Source organism: Pan troglodytes, chromosome 8 (assembly GCF_028858775.2).
Source record: "Pan troglodytes isolate AG18354 chromosome 8, NHGRI_mPanTro3-v2.0_pri, whole genome shotgun sequence".
Classification (NCBI taxonomy): domain Eukaryota; kingdom Metazoa; phylum Chordata; class Mammalia; order Primates; family Hominidae; genus Pan; species Pan troglodytes.
The window spans coordinates 72,783,899-72,804,934 of NC_072406.2; the positions used below are offsets into that span (position 1 = coordinate 72,783,899).

Consider the following 21,036-nt stretch of genomic DNA (forward strand, 5'->3'; position numbering starts at 1 on the left):
AACCTCCAGTTTTGCCAGGATTAAAGGCTCTGGATTTCAGCAGATGCAGACATGACTCTGCTTCTAATCAGAATTAAATACTTGTGTGACCAGGAGTATCCCAGTAAAATCCACGATATTTGAAACTAGTAGTATGATGTTTATTGGGTCAAAGCATAATGTGGATTGAGATTTTAATTTCTGATGAATAAACTATAAATAAAATTTACAAGATTCAAGGTCCTGAAGGAGGTAAACTAAAAATTTCACAGGTCTGAAGTTCGTGCCCAATTCTTTCAAGGCCTTATCTTGAAAGTTCTTACATCCAATTTTTTTTAAAAAGGACATTTTCCCATTAGCAGTGAAAGCAGTTACTTTGCAAATACTACGTGGGAAAAATATTTTATTTATAATTCATAATCCCAAATTTATGAAATGTGAAATATATTAATTTGTTGTGAAAATAACCACCATTATAAAATGGCATTTATTCACACATCCATCCAGCATTTAGAAATGGGTTGTTCAAAGAAATGGTAGCTGTTTAAGATGATGGATATGCTAATTACCCTGATTTTATCATTACACAAATATATACATATATGGAAACATCACATCGTGCCTTCTAAAATATGTACAATTATTATGTATCAATTTTTTTAAAAAGAAAGAAACGGTTGTTTAAAAACTTGTATGAAACTTGGTGCTTTGGTGGGGGGTATATATTTGTTTACTTTAACAACAATCACTGCCAAAAATTAATGCGTCACAATGGCATAAAAATTATGAGTTAAAAGAATCATACCACCTAAACATATTCACTTAGAAAAAAATCAAAATGAAATAGGTCAGCATTTAGAATACTCGTAACATTGAGCCACTCAAATAAAATTTCTAAAGGTAATGACAAGATTTCTATACATTTATCCCAGATGAAGCTATAATAAATAGGAAACCAATGAATCCAGGTACTATCTAAGTATGCCTATCTGAAAACACACTTAGGCATATTTCAACAAATACTTTAATGCAGTATCTGTTTTCCAATAATAAATGAAAAGAACAGCAAAGAAAACCATCAAGAATTTATATTTAAGTGTAATTTGTCTTAATTTTCAATTGTTCAGAGTGAAAAAGTAATAACCATTCTCAATGTAAAGAAATAGCCAACTAGTAAATTAGACTTCAAATTTTACCAAAAAAAGCAAAATGTTACTAAACTCCTAGAGAATTAAGAACAATGAAGATATTAAAAGGATTCAGCTATAACAGTCCTATAATGTTTTTTAAAAGCTACTTAATACTTTAAAAATCTATAATGACAATGTATTTTTCCAATAGTAAGTTGAATAGGAATCCACATTCCTATTTAGCTTAAAATGCCTCTAGACTTCCTTCTAAATATAGATCTAATAATTGAACATCAAAATAGTAAATACAGTCTTCAAATATTTAAAAAGGAAACTCCAATTACACTTCTTTGATTAGAACTGTGAATTTTTTTAAATAGAAGTCTAATAATACTGTAGTCTTTAGGCAACTATTAATTTAGAATGTTTTACTTTGGGTGGGACTTCAGACCATTCTTTCAGCCAAGTGTTTTTCTTTTCTCTAAGCTACAAAAACCACTTCATGACAATTACATCACTATAGTCTGGTGATTTTCTAAGTTTCATTCCAAACTGGCCAGATGTGAAATGCAATGCGCTGTGATGCAGATGCATTGAAAACACCAACAATGCCAAATGATTTCAGGCTTTTGGTAAAAATTATTCTCCAGAAGCTCATCCAAACAAGCTTGCAAAGTGAATCTCATTTTTCATTATTTCCGCTTTGCAGGGTAGAGATGCTTACTAAACCAAGAGAGCCGCTTTTGGGGGAAGACGGGAGTCAGGGAATGAAGGGAGGGGGCAACTTGATATCACGAGCTATGTTTAAAATGGAAAACCAGCACTTACCCTCTCTCTTAGGACACACACTCCAACAGCATCCATGGCACCTGCATATCAGTATTTTTGAACTGCCTTGAGTTTTAGTCCACAAAATGGCAACATGAGTAAGAGCCAGACAGGAAGCATAATAAGCAATGGCCAATGCCAAGTTCACTTACCTACAAAAGGAAAAGCAGAGGTTTAAATCTCTCTAATCATGAAGGCACAATTACCTCTTCACATCTCTACTAATTAGCTTTGACTTAAAGCAGATTATGTGACAAAGAAAAAGACAAATATAACTGTGTGGCCTTTAATAACACTGCTTGAAAATAGAAGGTCCCTTCCCCCACCTACAATCTATAAATTCTTTGACAGATACAAGTTAATTGGATGCCGAAGTAGAATATTTTCTTTATGGTGAGTTCATAAACAATTGATTGCTCTTCAGTTCGTTGAAGACAATAAAACAGGTGATTGAACCAGGAATCGCTTAAGATCTTGAGGATGTTTCCCAGGAAGTGTCTAATGATTGTCACTGGATCAGTTGCAACTCTTTCTTTACAGGACTAAATGGTGCTAGTTATTGCTGGGAGTTTGCCAATGTAGTTCTAGGGCAACTGGCAGCTAAAAAAGCCGTAAATAGAGCAGCAAATACCATCACTGTTCACTACCCTGCAGTTTTCTGCCCTTAAATACTTTGGTGTGCACATCCTCAAAAGTATATTTTAAGACAAACATTCCTCTGTCTTGAGACATAGGAAATATGCAAAATAGTGAAGCACCAAGGACATATAACTAGCAAAAAAAAAGTCAACATAAATTAATCTCCTCTAACTCTAGCACAACTAGTATGTATGAGCTCACATATTGTGTCAAATACCAAAGCATTTTACATGTACAAATTCACTTAATACTTTAAACAATTATTTGAGGCATAAACTAGTAGTATCCTCATTTTTTTTGTAAACAAGGAAGAAAAAGAAGAGTTAAGAAACTTGCTGAAAGCCACATGTTCAAGAATGGCAAAGCTAGAATAAAGATATGTGTGCTTTGTGGGATTCATACAATGTCTGTATTTTGTGTATTATTGTCAACTCAGATTTCATAGATTCATGAGTTAAGACATAAAGTTCTTTCCCTCATGGGATTCATTTTGACATGTTTTTTGAAAGACTTGAGGAAGAGTCTGCAATTGTGCACTTCAAAAAAATCAAAATGATAACAGTATGGTTTTATAGCTATTTTCTCCAAGACAGTGAATATTATTCCCTCAGAACAAACTATTAACAATCAGTCTTTGGTAGAAATAAAACGCTTCAGTGGATCAAAGTTTGCAAAGTATCAAATTATTATTTGTCCTTAGATGAATTCTCTAAAACGAGTCCCACTAAAGTTTCTTTAAGGATTGTTCATAGGACTGATACCTGATATATAAAATATGAGATAATACACATAACATAACCTTCTATAGTCAATGGCATCAGACCTCCTTTCAAAGCATCCCCACATGGAAGCAGTGTACTCACTCCCCTGTAGTTACCAGCTCTCATTTTTTAGAGCTGTCTTCAGACATTATATGAATCCCACAAGGCCATGGTCTCTTTATAACATTTTGATTTTGACTTAAAAACCATATTATTTAGTGGAAGTAGTCCTTCATCTAGTATCAAATAACTTTTTATTTTTGAAAAGTCAAATCTCCCCTTATAAAATATTTGCATTCATTAAGGTTATTGCATAGACACATAGGTAAGTGATAGGTAGATAGAGCTTTCATATATATATCTACATATCAAGGCAAGTATCCCTTGAATACAAATAGTACTTTCTATCGTGAAGACTCTGAAGGGCAAAGTATTCCTTTGAATGTTCTGGCACATGCGTGGTTTTCTCCCTCCACTAATAAACTTATCTTTGGGGCCAATCATATAAGGGATCTGATTCAAAAGTCATTGATTACCCACCATGTGCCAAGTACAATACTAAGCATTTCACCTATGTCAGCTGATTTTAGTTTAGCAAATATCCTCTTTAAAATATAGTGTAATTCTTATTTTACAGATAAACAGATTTAGAAATGTAGCGTCAGAGCATGGCACAGTAGCTCACGCCTGTAACAGCACTTTGGGAGGCCCAGGCAGGCAGATCACTTGAGGTCAAGAGTTTGAGACCAGCCTGGCCACAACATGGTGAAACCCTGTCTTTAGTAAAATCTATTAAAAAATTCAGCCAGCCATGGTGGCAGACGCCTGTAATCCCAGCTACTCGGGAGGCTGAAACATGTGAATTGCTTGAATCTGGGAGGTGGAGGTTGTAGTGAACTGATATCGCATCACTACACTCCAGCCTGGGCGACAGAGAAAGACTCTGTCTTGAAATAAATAAATAAATAAATAAAATAAAATAAGAAATGTAGCATCAGAGGTGAAAGCCCACATGGGTCTCCACTGGGATTCCAGCCTATGCCTCTACACTGTAAGACATGCTTTGGGCTGCCTGCTTCCATTTGACTGCATGACTATCTCTGCTTTATAAGGAAAAAGTGATATATGCATCTACAGAGTGAGAAAACATTTTTTTAAGGAGAAAATAGCATTCATCAGGTCTAGTTAACTTCTGTTTCTTATGACTATATTTTAGATCTGTGTACCCCATGTTATTGACTGCTCTGGATATCACTTGAACACCGGTATGAAATTAAGCAGGCATATTCATGAGCCAATTTTATTTCAAATAGAAATGGTCACAATTGTTTAATCCTTATTTATCTCCTTTCTACTCTCAATTTGTCAGCAAGAGAATGTTGGCCAATAAAAAACAGGTCTGCAATGGGTATTTTGTTACTATGACTTTAACTTTTAGCCGTGAAAGGATAAAAGAGGAATATGACAAGAAAATGAATGCGACTACAAAACTGAAAAGGCAGCTCCAAATAATTGTAGAATTGTGAATTCTACAAGATTAAAAAGTAACTGTTGTGTTGGAAGAGCAGTAGTACGATCTGTGCTTTGCCCTAACAAAGTTCCATCTCTGAATTACAGAATAAAAGCTATTGGCTAGAGATAAAATAAATACTTAATGTGTCTCACAGAGGGTATCCTTAATAAAAGGATTATTTTATGCAAGTAGCTCTTCATGTGTCTCAGAATATTATTTTCAAAGCATTCACAGATGACTGCAAGTGGCCTCCAGCCTCTTATGACACACATTAAGAGACAAGACCTCAACTCTCTATGGAATACTGAAAGGATAAGCTCAGTTCCACCAGTACCAGAAGGAACTCCTGCTTCCCCCACTTTTCTCGCACTATCAGCAGGACAATGGGGAAAGGCATTTTTTTTTTTTTAAGGAGAGGAGACTTTGCAAATTGTGCAGTACACAGAATATTTTCCTATCTAAAAAGAGATTCAAATGCCTCTGGTAATGACAGAATTTCAGAGACATTTAAAGGTCTCAATTCTTGATGTAAACATTGAGTCAAGATTGAAATAGCTATCCTGAAATTATCTAGGTTTTGGAAACTTTAGCAGCTCTCCACAGAGCACAGAGTGTCCTTCTTCACTGTAGCAACACTCAGGGAATCCCCTTTCCTGGACAAGAGGCACACATCACATGTTTCCAGGAACTTTCGTCTTTTCCATCAATTTAAAAAAAGTACAAGGTGCAGACACCAGTCTGGGTCTTATCTTGTATAGGAAAAGTTCATTTTCATCTCCCAGAAGTCAGGGAAGTAAATAAAACAAAACAAAAACAAAAACCATAAAAACAGAATTGAATAGGGTCATTTTGCATCAATGGTCTTGGGGCAGTCACTAAAAACCAACACTCTCATGTCTTCAGCTGCTTTTACCCCCTGCATCAAACAATGCAAATAATCCTTGAAAAGCCTTTTTAAACTAAAGAATAAAGAATTATAAAAGGAAATGTTCATCCAATTAGTGAAAAAGCACTACTGATTTTAAGTGTTTAAGATACCACCAATTGGGAAAGTATCATGATGTACATGACAGGGGTTATTTTTCATACTGAGGAAATAGAAAAAAGATCTTTCTGCAGGAGAAAAGAAAATTCTTAAGTAAAATCAATTATTCACTGCAGTGCAAGGAAAACGATTTTGCTGCTGGTCCAGGATGCTATCAATTTCCTGGCTTCAGACATTCTTACTCTCTTCATTTAATGGGAAGATGATTCTTTCAAAACCTTATGGCAATATGGAAAAATTGTCCTTGAGGGAATAAAATTTTTTAGAATATTACTGACTATGGTTCTGATGCAGAACAAAGAAATATTAGCCATAAGAAAACTACTTCTGTGTTATCATTTGGATTACATATATGCTAATGAACAAGTAGAATTAAGAGCTGCAGGAACGGTTAGAATATAGCAGTAATGGTGGCCTCTATTGCAGGAGACCCAGGGAATTCCTGCAAGGTAAACTCCAAGTAGACATAACAAGGAAGAGCATTATTTTCCATAATTTACATGATTCATATTTATTTTCATTAAAAACTTGCACTTAGGAACTGCTGAATCATGAACAACTTTAATGTTAAAAACATAGCTGTGTCTCAATGAGGAAAAATAAAAAATTGACAGAAATCTGAATTTGTTTCAAGAGGTTCATACCTTTATTAGTGTTTTTCCTCTCTAAGCTACGTGTCTTCCTCACTCATGAGATTAATAATTGAGGAGAGGAATTCATTCATCTTTGTATTTCTAGCATCTAAAATAGTGATTGATCCATAGGTTATGTTCAATATTGCTCAGTAAATGAATAAAGATACATCTAGGTGTGAGTAGCTATGGTGGAAACAAAGATTATAAGATGTGGTCATTACTGTCAAGGTTAACAAAGTAATTGGGGATATTTAAACATAAAAATCCAACTACCAGTCAAGATTCTACTTTATATGAGGGTGTTTGTTCCAATGGTGTTACTATCCATGGGGGTTCAGACTAATGAGATACCACTCTAGGTTGGCAGTGAGAACCAGGGAGACTTTTTTGAGGAAGTGAAACTCAAAAAGAAGTGAAACATTGAAGGGAGTTGAGTCTTAATATAAGGGAAGTTTGGCTAGAATAGGTGGTTAGTGTGAGTAAGAAAAAAAGAAAAGGTTGGTAAAATATGAGTCCAAATTTGAAAGTCATATGGCTTCAATTTGGTAACAAATCAATCTCTCCCTAAATATACTGTACTGTTTGCCCTCAACATACTGTGAAAAACTAGAGACCCTATCTTTTTAATATCTTTTAAAGTAATGCATAGCAAATGGAAGGGGAAACATGTTTAACAGACATTCTTATGCATAGCACTATCTCAGGTAGTCATAAGAAACAAGTAATTATTAATGAATTAAAATAGCCTTACATATAAACAATTGAACCCTGAGCAACATGCGTTTGCACAGAGTGAGTCCACTTATACATGGACATTTTTCAATAAAAGTTACACTGAGTGGGTCTGCCTCTCCTTCCCCTTCCTCCACCTCAGCCTTTGCTGCCCTTGAGACAGCAAGACCAACCCCTCCTCTTCCTCCTCAGCCTATTCAACATGAAGACGAGGATGAAGATCTTTATAATTATCTACTTCCTCTCAATGAATAGTAAATGTTTCCCTCCTTATAATTTTCTTAACCTTTTCTGTAGCTTCCTTTATTATAAGAACACAGTATATAAAACATATGCAAAATATGTGTTAGTTGACTGTTTACATTATCAGTAAGGCTGCCCGTCAACAGTAGGCTATTAGTAGTTAAGTTTTGGGGAAGTCAAATTATACACAAGAGTTTTTACTGTGCAGGGGGTCAGTGCCCCGGCCCCCTCTCTGTTCAAGGGGCAACTGATCAGCAGATGGATAAAATAAAAATTCCAAAAAGAAGCAAACCCTATCAGGAGTGATATTTAAAATGTAATAGCCAGTAAAGTTTAGGTATTAAGTAATCAGAATGGCCCAGGTGAACTGGGCTTAGAGTTCACCTGGTTGATTATTGGCTCCAGTTCTAACATCGCCTTTCTCAAAATTACCTATTATCAGCTTTCTGTTCTTTACATTAATCTTGCAGTTGGATCCCCCCATATACATCCTTTAATCCGTTAAAATAAGCTCTTTTCTATTTGAGTTTTCTTGAGTGAGTTTCTCTTCTTTGAAGTCTAAAACAAATAGGAAAAACACAAAGCAAATTGATGGCCTATATATATCCCTATCCCTCACTGCATGTCAACGTTATTCTGTGACTGTCCTTTCAGGGGCCTTTCTTCTTCGAGATTGGCAATAAAATGTTCTCCTAATGAAGAAAATAGAACCGCTAAAGGATAAAAAACTAGTGAATATGTTTCCAAGTTGCTTCTATGTCAACTTATCTGACTCAAAAGTGATTTAATAAAAATAAACACATAAAAGTGTATCAAATAAGCTGTTTCTCTCATATTTCATATAAAATGACAAATTTTATTGTAGAGAGTTGTGTCTTTGGTTGATAACTAACTAGATCTCTAGGCTCTAAATAAAACTGATAATTTTAAAAAACATACTATTGCCAAAATTTACATACACTATTGCCATCGGATAAATAAATGTGAATATGTTGCACTTAAAGCTAAATAGGCTTAATAATATGTAGGAATACTAGAGCTATACTATAAGAAGTTCTGATCAGGAAACTATATAGGTAATGTGTTATATTAGACATTTTGGGGTGATGCAGGTACAGATACTTCCAAAAGGCACCTGATATCATAGGCAAACAAGGGCAGAAATTATTAAATCAACTTAGCAAATACTTTCCAGTGTTCTTATTACTTAGGGAATGAACTGAGACTGCAGGAAGCATTGACCATAAGCACTCCCCAGTGGTTCCAGCCCCTGCACATTCAGCAGGGTCTGGGCTGGCCTAGCATGAAATGAAGAACCTCCAGGCAAAAATCACAATTTTATAAGAAATGCTATATCCAGAAAGAGGATCTTCATGATTACACAGGAACTTCTCTGGCCTATGAGAAGAAGGGAAATAAGTTTTCAAAATAAAGCAGTGACAGACAAGGCCTAGAATAATGATTAGTTAACTTTAATAAAGGGCTTTAATGTAATTATAAATCATTATTAAAATATCTGTGCCTGGGATTTACTTGAAGCTGTTGTATATTATAGTAGTTAACCACCAGGGTATTTTAGAGCCACCGTCATCTCCTTCAACACCAAGTTCCAGCCTTGCTCGAGTGCCACCAGGGTTCGTGGTTACAGCCTTGGGACATGAGAAATTGTTATTTCCTCATATTCTACCTTGCTTAGAGTTAGAAATCAAAGAAAGCAGCTAAATAGAGAAAACCAGAAGCAAACAAACTGATAAACATTAAAAGCTAAAATCATGTCATTATACTAGTAAAAACTATTCATTCCACTGGTATCTTTTGGAACAAACTATGTACCAGGCCCAGTGCTAAGTGCTGGATAAACACCAAGTAAATGCATTCTCTTACAATCCAGAGCTTGCAGTCTAGTAAGGGAGATAGATGACCTCAAGCAAATAAATCAGTGTGTCACTACCAGTTGTGGTCAATGCTTTGAACAAAATTGACAGGGGCAGGGATAATGTAATAAATAGGGAATTGTGATCCCTATTTATAGGGGATAGAATAATGGAGAATGTAGTAGGGACCTACTAAGTGTGGCCAAGGAGGAGGTGAAATTTATGTGAAGGTCACCTCCCTCCAACAGTCATCTGAGGACTCAATTCCATAACAATAAAGATGTAAATGAAGAACAGTCATAAAATGTTTATAACAGTAGCCCCCAAAAAGAGAAAAAGGTATCAAGAACCTTGGCTGAAATAGAAGAAAAACCTACTTGTAACACAAATCCATGGGACTGAGGGCACAGGTACTGGGAGCCAGGATCTGTTCTGGGAAATCTCACTTAACAGACTTAAAACTACTGACAGTACCCCTGGAAGAGAGAGGGACAGAGTGGTGGGAAAACCACAAGATTGGCATCAGTAGAGCAGCTTCAAGCTTGGTTTTCACTGTAACATCCTACTTTAATTAGCCAAGTGTCTAATATTTTGAAAGACTGTAGCAACTTACTCCTATAGACAAAATAATGAGGCTGCTGTTTTGCCAAATATTTTCTCACCATCTCTAACCACTCCCATCAGAAAATGGAGGAAAAAAAATTTAGGAGTAGTTAGTAGTGAGCTCCTATGATCCCAGTTACCTAGAGGATCACTTGAGCCCAGGAATTCAAGGCTGCTATGAACTATGATTGTGCCTGTGAATAGCCACTGCACGCTAGTCTGGGCAACATAGCAAGACCCTACTTTGTATATTTTTTAAAAAATGCACCAACACTCCAAATATGTAGGTTTAGCTGTCACTAAAGGGATCACAGAGCAGAATTTTCTTTTTCCTAAAGAGAAGGGAGACAATGCTCTTCTTAAAACCTCTGTGAAAAATAGCCTCCTTGATCGTTGCAGACTAAGGAAAATACTGTAGAGCCACGTTCCATGGAAAGAGCTTTGGAATGGAGCTGCTCTGGCTTTGAATCCTGGACCTCAATTTATCATCTCTGGGTGGTCTTGGGCAAGTTATCTGACCCACTCTGATTCTTAGTTTTTTCTGTTTGGTTTTTTGACAGTCTCGCTCTGTCACCCAGGCTGAAGTGCAGTGGCGCGATCTTGGCTCACTGCAACCTCCACCTCCCAGGTTCAAGCAATTTTCCTGCCTCAGCCTCCTGAGTAGCTGGGACTGCAGACACGTGCCACCACACTGGCTAATTTTTGTATTTTTAGTAGAGTCGAGGTTTTGCCATGTTGGCCAGGCTGGTCTCAAACTCATGACCTCAGGTGATACATGCACCTTGGCCTCCTAAAGTGCTGGGATTACAGGTGTGAACCACTGTGCCCAGCCGATTCTTAGTTTTCTTAGCTATGAAACTGGTAGGCTTGTGAAGATGAAATGAGATTACCCATCTATGGCCATACCATCCTGAACATGCTCCATCTCACCTGAAACGAGATTACCCAGAACATGCACCCTTTGTACAATTTGAATTTGGGGCCACGTGTATGTATTTATTACCTGCCCAAAACAGCTAACGAAATAAAAAGACAGAAAAGTAAAAGCTATAACTGCAAGCCTGGCCAAGTCATAACTTTCTAACTCAGTTCTCTCATTTACAAAATCTAGAAATAACCTCTCAGGATTGTTGTGGGGACTCACACAAGATGGCACATTTCAAAGTACTTTGTAAACTGTAATATATAGACCAATGTAAGACACTATTATTAAAAAAGAGAGAAAGAGAGAGAGAGAGACAGAAGTGCGCTCTGTATAAAACAATTAAGATGACTCTCCCAGGGTACAGACAAATCAGCCACTGGGGCCTCCCTCCCCAGCAGACAGTAAAGGGTAACTGGGAAGGGAAGGCACAGGAACCAGATAACCACCCCACTGGCTAGCTGTGTAAACTCAGCCAAGTTGCTTAACCTCGCTCTGCTCCTATTATGCATCTCATAATAAACATAAGAATAATACTACATCTCAGAGAAGTTGTGCAGTTTAAGTGGCATGACTCACTGGCTTAGCAAAGCCCTGAACAGCAGAAATACTGAATAAATGTAGCCAAAATACGTTAGCACCACGCTACCCTAGAGGTTGGCATGGCTAAAACTTACTCTAAAGCCTGGGGCAAGAAGGACTTCATGGAAGAACTTGTTCCATGCTGCCAGAAGTTTCTGGTGTTGTCATCCCATAATTTATGTAAAATGCACCTACTTCTTCTATCTTCAGATGACATGGTGCATATCAGCAAATGTCAAAAGAGAAAAAATAGCAAGCTCCTACTTCCCAGCAGATGAGATGCTCCCAGTGACACGTAGCAGGCCTATACTGTTGCTGCTCTGGCCTCCTTGAGCCACAAGCCCCCTAATGTTACAACAGGAAGCTGGATTCTTCAGATACCTATGAAAGGCACACAGCAGGTTTTCTCACTCTTAGCCCATCATAAGAATCACCTGGGGTACTTGTTAAACATCTAGACTCCAGGCTCTACCTCAGAACTCCTGAATCAGAATCTCTAAGAGCCCTGAGAATCTATACCCCAAATGAACCTTAGGATCAGTCCTGTTTAGGATACAGTGTACTCAGAAGCCTAGCTGACTACTAGACACTGATGGTGATTCTTTATCACTTTCCCCTCCCTTCCAACTCCCAATCTCACAGCTTGTGAAACCATTATCTGCAGATTCATAAACACACATACACACTTACTAATTAACTTTAATGACAGGAAAACTATTTTCACCTGAAGACTACCAAGGGCTTGAATACAAATTTTTTTGATGGAAACAGCTTTTAATTATCCAAACCAATATGCAATTCTGGCTTGCGATGCCCGAAGGCATTTCGATAATTCATGACTTACCCAAAATGATAAAAAGAACCCAGCCATGGTGTTGCTGGGAAGCACTGGGAGGTCCCCATCTCTTCCTTGGCTCAGATCCCAGCCTCCTTTCTACCTGGTTTCCTTCTGCCTTAGGGATGAGCAATTAAGTTATTTCCCCTTTATAATAAAAGCCTTTTCTGTAGATGCTGGAGAACACGGTAAGAGAATATTACCCTTGCTTCCCTCCTTGCTGTAGGCTAAAAAGTAAGAAGAATAAAGAAAAAGTAACGTTGCAATATCTATGGAGCTGAGAGGAGCCCCTGGCCTAGACCCAATGCCCTGGGTGAGACATTAAAGAATGACAAGCTCCAGCAAAGAGGCTGAGAAAGTTGCTTTTGTGGCTTGAGGCCCTTACTGGAACACAGACTAGCTCCTCTGTCTATCCACTCACCAAATATCTCATAGTGTCCTGTATTTAAGACACTAGACAGGTGTCACAGGAAAAATCCATGTTCAGGCAAAATCCCTGCCCTCCAGGAGCTTATAGCCCAATGCTGGTGGAAATGTTAATCCGAAGGAAGGATAAATGACAATATGTCCCAGAGGTTTGGAGGAGGAAGAAATCATTTTCTGCTAATTGAACTGCAAAATACCTTGGACACATTTATCTTGCCCCAGTTCCTCATTTTGCCAGTAGAGAAGCTGCCTCTCACTCTAAATTCTGATAACCTAAATAGGTTCTCGGAGAAGACAAGTGCTTGAAAATGAACTAAGAACAAGCCTCAGCATTCATCCTAGGTTTTCTAATTTCAAATAAGTCAACAAATGTATATTCGACACCTACTATGCTCTAGGCCCTGTTCTAGATACTGGGGACACTGGGCAAAAAGAATAAATCACTGCCTTCAAAGAGCTTATATTCTCTTGTTCATTTTATTACACCTGACCACAGTAAGAGCCAAGGCATAGAATCATAAAGATAACACTGGGAAATATGGATGACATCAGAGATGATGGTTTGTGTATGTGTGCATATAGGATGAGGAAGATGGGTTAGAGGGTTGATCAGTTATTAGATTATTGAAATTTTTGTCATGAAGTGATCAGATATTATGCTCTGATCATGAGTTTCAATTTTAACACAAGCAACACAAAGTCAAGTAACTCTATTGTATATGATAGGCCCAAGATTCAAGCTCAGGTCTGTTGATGTAAAATTCCATTTTAGTGGTACATATACACATGGAATACTACATAGTCATCAAAAAGAATGAAATCATGTCCTTTGCAGCAACATGGATGCAGCTGAAGGCTGTTATCCCAAGCAAATTAATGCAGAAACAGAAAACCAAATTCTGCATGTTCTCATAAGTGCGAGCTAAACATTGGGTATACATGGACACAAAGATGGGAACAATAGACACTGGGGACGAAGGAGGGAGGAAATCAAGGGTTGAGAAACTACTTATTGAGTACTATGCTCACTACCTGGGTGATGGGACAATTCGCATCCCAAACCTTAGCATCATGCAATATAACCATTAACGAACCTGCATATATACTACCTAAATCTAAAATAAAAGTTGAATTTTAAAAAATAATAAATTTTGACCATCTCCGTTCCATTCCAATCCATTCATAGGAATGAAAAGAAGTCATTAAATAAGAAACATTTCAAAGGATTAAAATATGGCGATGAAAAAGTTACCTTCTAAGAGGCCTGCTCAGTTTGCACACAATTCCAGTATGCTAACAATCCTTTAATTGAACTTTTGTCTGTATATTCTCCTGACCATCTAGGTCATAAACTTCTCCAGCAAAGGCCCAGTCTTTTCTATTTTTTGTATTACTCCCTAGAGTACTTACTATGGTGTTTCTGCCCATTGTTGTCACTCAAATCATTTTGATTGGCAAACAGAAATTATTTGTCCTTCTAAAAACTGTTTGACATGATTCCTTGGCAAAAGTGAAAATCAAAAACAATTTTTACATATTAATAGACCAATTATACACAGTGACATGTTTCGAATTCTTTGAATTCCTACTTTGCTCAAAAGTCCTAATCATTTTTCCATTTTACAATTTTTGTCTTAGTTTTTTTTTAATTTGATTCATAGACTAGCTCAGCACTCTATCTTGAGGACTGTTTCAGCAGCCAACCAGCCATTATAATCTAGAAAATCTGTTATCTCAAAAATAAAAGTAGTTAGAGTTGTCAAGTGTTATCTATTTTGTCACAACATAAATCATGCCTAGGAGACTAGGTTATTAATTATGGACCTTATTTTATTTACTGTGTATCAGCTTTAAAGAGGTTATTTCTCGTCTTTGTAGAACATCTATATGTTACATCAGCTGAGTTCTAATTAATCTGCCTTATGAGTCAAGTTGCAACAGTATATTATTTTAAGAATGAATTACATCGTATTGCAACTAATTTTTTTAAATACCTAGTACAGTTTTCCATCCTTTAAAGGAATATATTATACATTATGTAATGCAAAAAGCTAATGTGTCTATAGCAAAGAAGTACTCTACCTAGAAGCTATTAGCTACTTAGGCTCCTGATCAGACTGGGGAAAAAGCATAGTGGTATTAACTGTCTTACAGTTTAAATAAAGCCTAGAGTTCTGAGCAATGGTTAGTATCTGAGCACAAAATATAATTAGAAAATTCATGACAGGACTGATAAAGTTTATTTGTAATCATGATGAATTACCTTTGTAAGACCCATAGGTAAAATTAAAGACCAATACAGACAGTAGCTGCAACGTTGGATAATGGTGTGGAATTAATCACCCTAGTCATTTTAATGTTTCACATTTGAAACATCATTTGTGGTTTCTTAGAAGCCATTCCAGGGCCCAATCTGAAATAACTTTTTTCCTTTGTAATGTAATTGATCAAAGTTGTGAAAAGGGTTGCCTTAACTTAAAGGCCATCCTACCCCAAAAAAGCAATGACAAAATCTCCCATTTTCTAAATCACTTTCAATACATCACTGTCTTCTGGCTGTAGCAGATAATGAAAGCTACTAAAATATCAACAATGCTTCTACTTTAGAATGGCAGCAAACATAACCTCAAGAATAATTTAAGCATGGAGGGTTGGAGGGGAGACTAGGTAGCATTGCTGCCATTAAGGGACTAAGAATACCTTGGGCAGAGAAGTTTCTTCACTTTGAACACAGTGTGATTAATCAGGGTAGTAAGAAAATGTCAGCTCCACGGGGATTTGGAAAATGTGAGCAGTTTTCTGAAATAAACCACATGCCTAAAAATCAATGCAATTCCTTGCAGCTGAGCCCAGCTGAAGGCCATTGTCCTTATCTAGTTATCAGGAGTTGCTGCCTGCCTCAACCCACAAGCGCCTCCGTTTAGCCAGGTGTTTCCAATTTTATGCTTAGTTTCAATGCTCACGCTGGGGTTGTTTCCTGCTGACACAGGATGACATAATGGCTCTGACACAAAGGGACTGCTAAGGTTCCATATTGAGACTTTTTTTTTTTTTTTTCTGTAGCCAATGCATGCTTTTGGGCCAGATTTCTGCTTGGAACATGGCCCTTTTCTGTCTCCTTTGCTAGATTAAAAAAAATTCCTTCCCTATATCCCAGCTCCTTCCCTATATTCCACAATTGTTGCTTGTATAAATCTTTGACCTTCTACCGGGACCCAGGTTTTAGATCTGTACCCATTCTCTAGCTTTGGGCTATCTGAGCTGACACTCTAACCTGCTGGGTTCCAGATCCTCTGGTCCAGCATAACTGCAAGTTGCTACGTACTTGTCTAGGAGGTTTCTAATCCTATCCACTGGCTGAATTCCTATCCTCTCCTAAATGGAGATAGTAATATCCATTTTATAATCCTCATAAGGCTTTATAAGGATGATATGAGTTAAAGGATATTTTTAAAGACTAAAATGATGATTCTTCTATGAATATGAAACAGACATGTTTCAAAGATTTTATTGAAATCCTTAAATTAATGAGGAAACCAGTAAGACATTACAACCAGTTCAAATAGCAGACACATACACGGACAATCTGAAATGCTGAAATGAATTAGAAGACACAAAACCTCTTCTACAAGAAAGATGGGTGGTGTCAATTGAATCTTCATAGATAAAATTTATTTGCCTATCAGTTTTCTATAGCCTATGTTAAAGATAATGAAAAGAACACACCTCTAGAGAATTAGATAACCAAGAACAGTATACTAGACATCACCTAACGGTCCATTAAAAAGACATCAAGTAATCTACTTTTGCCCATTTCAGAGTCTTTTACAGCCTTTCCTGGTATATGCAGAAGTAGATTTGTGCCAAAGAATTTTGAGAATAATATTTACGTACCAAAAGTAGTTTGTCAGAGATACACATTTTTCTTTATTTTATTTTTTTATTATTATACTTTAAGTTTTAGGGTACATGTGCACAATTTGCAGGTTAGTTACATATGTATACATGTGCCATGTTGGTGTGCTGCACCCATTAACTTGTTATTTAGCATTAGGTGTATCTCCTAATGCTATCCCTCCCCCCTCCCCCCACCCCGCAACAGTCCCTGGAGTGTGATGTTCCCCTTTTTGTGTCCATGTGTTCTCATTGTTCAATTCCCACCTATGAGTGAGAACATGCGGTGTTTGGTTTTTTTGTCCTTGCGATAGTTTGCTGAGAATGATGATTTCCAGTTTCATCCATGTCCCTACAAAGGACATGAACTCATCATTTTTTATGGCTGCATAGTATTTCATGGTGTATATGTGCCACATTTTCTTAATCCAGTCTATTGTTGTTGGACATTTGGGTTGGTTCCAAGTCTTTGCTATTGTGAATAGTGCTGCAATAAACATACGTGTGCATGTGTCTTTATAGCAGCATGATTTATAGTCCTTTGGGTATATACCCAGTAATGGGATGGCTGGGTCAAATGGCAGAGATACACATTTTTCTACTGATAAAATAAGAGCATGTGGTCATATACACTCTTTGTCACTACCATTAAAAAATAAAAGTTGTTGTAAGATTAAATGGGATGCTTACATTCTGAACAATGATACCGGGTAAAAACAACAAGCATCTACATCTGCACACATATGTATAAACATACACTGGTCTATTCAAAAGGTGTACAAGCCTTTGGCCAGGTCTTTTCTTGTATTAAATTAAAGGAATGCTCTGGTGCTCTTATACTCACATTCTATTCCTTCTGGCCTCTCCCACTTACTCATTCCACCACTACCATCTAAGTTATCTCTAGGTCCACTAATGTCCTGTCCTATACTCAGTGGTATAACCAAAGGGTTACAGACTCCTGATAATAAGAATCTCCTGGACTAAATCAAATCTTGTCTCCAAGAAAAGGTCTTGGGGATTTTAACCAGCCATCCCAGGTAATTCTAATTATCAGGCAAGTCTGAGAAACACTAGGTTAAGCAGCAACCTGGAGCCTGGCTATGAAGAGAGTAATCCACAGAAGAGTATAGACCATTGATACGGTTTAGCTCTGTGTCCCCACCCAAATCTCACTGTACAGCTCCCATAAGTCCCACAAGTTGTGGGAGGGACCCAGTGGGAGATGATTAAATCATGAGGGCTGGTCTTTCCCATGCTGTTCTAGTGATAGTGAATGAATCTCATGAGATCTGATGGTTTTAAAAATGGGAGTTTCTCTGCACAAGCTCTCTCTTTGCCTGCTGCCATCTATGTAAGATGTGACTTGCTCCTCCATGCCTTCCACCATGATTGTCAGGCCTCCTCAGCCATGTGGAACTGTAAGTCCATTAAACCTCTTTCTTTTGCAAATTGCTCAGTCTCGGGTATGTCTTTACCAGTAGCATGAAAACAGACTAATACAACCACAAAAGCTGCTGACTAAAACCACATGTTTCATCATGCCTGGGGGGTGGAGGATACTGAGATTGGGGTCAAGTGAACTTGATTTGTCATAAACTCCCACGACGACACATGTACAAGGATGAAAGGGAGCATCATGTCAAAAGCATGAGGAGTCCATGAACCCACAGTTCACTTGATGAACTGGACCCATGAAGTGAAATATTTTGCAATGTAATCATTGAATACCCTAAGCTGAATCAATAATTCAGCACTGTATTTTGTCAGTTTTTGCTTATTCAAATCACTGTGATATTTGATATCAAAACAAATTATTTAAATTAAGTACTTTATTTTCCCTTCTAATAATTTCATCTGACATTAATTTCTTTGTAGAAATTCCAACCCATAGGACAGTTCTTTCACGGGCAATTGTAGGAGAAACTGGTTAAGTCTAAAACCACAACACAGTTTCCATATGTAAACAGAAGCGTCTCATTTTGAGAAAAATCTCAGAAGATTCTATTATAAATATAAACATCCATCTTGAAAAGAGACAGGATTTTTAACATTTTCACTCCCAGAAACCATGTAAAAATGTCAAAGCTGATTTTCAATATTAATAGTCACAGCTGTCCTTCAGCATCTCAGAAAATCCATGTAAATGCTCTTTATTGATATGACTATAAGGTATACTAGGAAAATTGCATTTAATACACATGTTGTTTCAATAATATATAAAATTTAGAAGGGTTGAAGGAAACTATTAGTTCCTTTTGAAAGAAAGAGAACACGGTATTTAAATAACTCATTAGGTGTCTTAGAAAGATATTAAGTACTTGCTGAGAGCCTACTATATGCGCTAAACTGCAGTGGTTACCAAGGAAATAAGAGACGTGGGTTCTGTCCTATATGACTGTAGTCCTTTTTGGGAGGAGACACACCAGACTTTGTCAACTATTTTTATTTTGCCAATATAAAAGGATTCCTGTCCCTTTACCATGTATTTTGGTCCTATCTGTTCAAACTGTGAATTTGGACAATCACTTAACTTCCTTGCAACATGGAGGGAATAGAATGCCCACATTATTCGTGTTATTGTGGGGAACAAATGCATGCGAACGCACTTTGTAAATGATGAAGCACCTGGCAAATGCTAATTCCTGTGAGTTCACTTATTCTGCGCAGATGTGAAAGCTCTAACATTATTTGCAGAAAGGGGAGATGGTCCAGACTGCCTGATGCTGCATCAAGGAAAACCAGGCCAAATTGATTTAAGCTCTTTCAGAGATTGCAGAGAAAGGATATTTGAGCCTTAAAAAAAATCTAGAAATAAAATGTAATGTGAGCTAGCCCAGGTTTACATGGAACTTGTCAGAAACTCTGACTCCTCCAGGATAGTACAAAACAAGTCAACTATGAAAGAATTCCCCATCCTAATGGTATTTTTCACTTGCATAATTCCCTTAGTTAACAGAGTCCTCTCAGTGAAATCAACTACACTCATTCTTCACACACAGTTGACAGAAAAATTAGAAGGCCTTTTGAAACTGTTATTTTCCTCAGTATACAAAAGACGTATTTGATCGATTGTTCTCTGAGTACTGTAATGTTGGTTTCCTACGAATGATTTCATCAATGTTATTGGAACAATGAAATCAGTAGCAACTTTAAAAACAGTATCAATCTCAGCTGAGGCGATTATAAAATATAACATTATCCCTAATACTCTGCTTCTATACATTGGAGTCCCTTTTATTGTGTGTTCCATCAAACAGACATTCTTTGAATTTTACAGTGACTCATAAAAATGTCAGGAGTGATTATTCCAGATCGTTGTGACAAAACAGCTCTTTAGTGTAATACGCTTACCCATCAAGAATTTGAAACAAAAAAGGCATTGTGGTAGGAATATATTAGGATCATTCTAAAGAGGTTGTTAGGATAGAGATAATCAGCTTTTCCCAGTGCCAAATTAATATTTTCTACAACAGATTTCCAGAAAATTATGTCAATGCAGTGGAAAAGAAATGAGAGACCCAAATGGTATATTTAGAAAAAGACTAGTATGAAGAAATAAAAAAATGTAGGTTGATAAGAGCACAGGCTCAGTGCAGTTTATTGTTTTTGCTCTTTTTAATGCTCATAGAGAAAACAAAATGCAAACTGGACAGTTAGTGAGTCTCCAAACCCCAAATCTCACTCAAGTGATCAGCACTAAAAATTTTGGTGTGTCTCCCTAGAAGTCATTTTCTGAATATATGTATTGTGTGAATGTCCATGTTATACACACACACATATATACACGTATATATACATACATGTATACATCTAATAAATATCCATGTCTTGCTTTTTTCACTTAAATATATAGATATTGGAGACCATTTCCATAGCGTGCTAGATGGGCAGTTAAATTAAAAAAGAAATTGTAGAAAACAAATGACAATTAACTTCTAAGTCAATGGCTCTCAGCACTGACTGAAAGCTAGAATCACCTAAACACCATTTAAAAAATACTTATTTTAGGGATCTACCCCAGATCAGGTATCTGGATTCTTCAAAGCTCCCTAGGTAAGCCTAACATTCATCAGTTGCTTAAGTGCTAGGAAGATAAGCACCAGATCTCTTCAACATGCTTCATAAGATCAATGTACACTATGTAACCATATGCAGGAGAAGTCTTTTGTTTTTAGTAGTCCATATTGATTGCAGGCAATTTAAGAACACGAGAGAGAGAGAAGGGTTCAGAAATACACACCCACACGAGTTCTTAATAAATACCACCAGATAAGCCAACAAAACAAAAATAGCATATAAACCTGCCTAAGGCTAAGAACCTTAAGAAAATCAGATTTTTTTCTGAAAGTATTACTAAAAGAAAAAATTTGCCTTTCCATAATTCAAAGTCCT

General features: G+C 36.9%; 1 protein-coding gene across 7 annotated transcripts in view; it reads right to left on the minus strand.

Annotated features, from left to right (window-relative positions):
* The window catches only part of ANK3 (ankyrin 3), a 714,446-nt gene that overhangs the window by 486,816 nt on the left and 206,594 nt on the right, over positions 1-21,036 (minus strand). The gene's annotated exons all lie outside the window — the stretch shown is intronic.